Source organism: Hipposideros armiger, unplaced genomic scaffold (genome assembly GCF_001890085.2).
Source record: "Hipposideros armiger isolate ML-2016 unplaced genomic scaffold, ASM189008v1 scaffold_253, whole genome shotgun sequence".
Classification (NCBI taxonomy): Eukaryota; Metazoa; Chordata; class Mammalia; order Chiroptera; family Hipposideridae; genus Hipposideros; species Hipposideros armiger.
In genome coordinates, this window is record NW_017731603.1 from 901,937 (window position 1) to 903,652 (window position 1,716).

Sequence of the window (1,716 nt, forward strand, 5' to 3'; positions counted from 1 at the left end):
ACTCGGCCGGCCCCTGTAATACATTTTAACGTGGTAAACGAGCAGTGTCTTGCAATATAAGTAGTTTGTTTCTGGAATGAATTATGCTCGCAAACCAAGGTATTACTGTACTTTATTTTTCTTATAGTAATTCTTGCCTTTTCCATTGTTTCAAAAGTAACATTTTATTGTAGAACATTTAGAACATACAGGAAGCAAAAATTAAGAAAAAAAATGAAAAAGAGCCCATTACCATGTTTAACCTCATGGTTTTGTCTTTCTAGTCTCTTTTCATGAGTAACATCTGTACCCATATACCGGGGGTGCCAAAAAAATGTACTAGTGGATGGTTTGGTCAGCGTTGCTCAAGCGGCAGTCCACCATAATCAGAAGTGTCTGGACGCTGATGGTCACCACTTTGAGCACCTCTTGTAATTGCAGAAGTCAAACGTGACTTGTATTCATCTTTTGTTATTGGAATATATTGAGTATCACAATTTTAATACAGTTTTCCTTTCTTAAAATGTGTATACTTTTCTTCGGCACCCTCTGTAGAACATATCTGTGATATACATATATAAAACATAATAGCTATATATTATGTATTTTTTCTTATAAAATATTTTCCTACTGTTCATCACCTGCTTTTATACTTACTGGTATATAATTAGTATCACCAGGTGACATCAGGCAGATTGGGCCTCTGCAGGTATTGGGAGGCAGAGAGGGGAGAGGTGGGGGGGAACGCTCTGGAAGGTGGGGTTTGGGGTTTGGCTGTGTGAGGAGGAGCAGAGAGGATGGCTGTGGTGCCAGGCACCCAGGTTGTGTCTCCCAGTCCCTCTGTCCTGATCCTACCTGGTGAGGGGCAGAGGAGGAAACGCTTTACCCTGGGGCAGGGCGGAGGTGTTGGGAAACCCTGAAGTGCAGACACTCTGACCCCTCTGATGAATCCAGCTGAAAAAAGTCAGCACCCAATCCAGATGTGTGTTCTATCCCTTCCCCAACCTCTGGCGTGACTGCCCCAGGAGGTTGTTGGCCTGACCTTTGCTACCCAGATAAGCCTGGAGCTGTCACCCTGGCGGGAGCCTGGTCACCAACCCTCCCCCCACCCCATGTCCCTGGCTGGCGCTCACGCTTTGCTCTTTCTGGCAGGCTGCACCTACATAGGCAGAATCTTCCACAACAACCAGACCTTTCCGTCTGTGCTGGACCCGTGTCTGAGCTGCATCTGCCTGGTACGGCCACCCAGACCTGACCCCTGTCTGCGGAAACTCCCCAGGGACTGCCACCAGCTCCTGAACCCTGGAGGCAAAGTCCAGAGACCTCCAAGAGAAAGGTCACTTCTGGGTCATGGTGACAGTCGGCTCCCTCTAGCTCTGCCCAGGGTGAATCTTGACCTAGGGCCAGAGAACTGTTTTTCACCCTGCCTGGCTAAAGTCCTCTGCTTCTCATGACCAGGGAGGGTTTTGGGGGCCAGTCCTTACAGTATGAAGTGTGGCCCAGGGGTTCTCGCTGAGGGTGCAGGTGAGGGACTCCAGCCCAAGGCTTTTTACTGGAAGCTTGACTCACATTCTCCAGCTATTGCCGTGTGCCAGCCCTGCTCTCAGACCTTTATACGCATGAACTCAAGTTAGTCCTTGGGAGAATCATAGGAGGTAGGCAGTGCTATGGTCTCCGTCGGCTAGGTGGGAAAACCGAGGCACAATGCGACAAGTCATTAGCTTAAGATCCCACAGG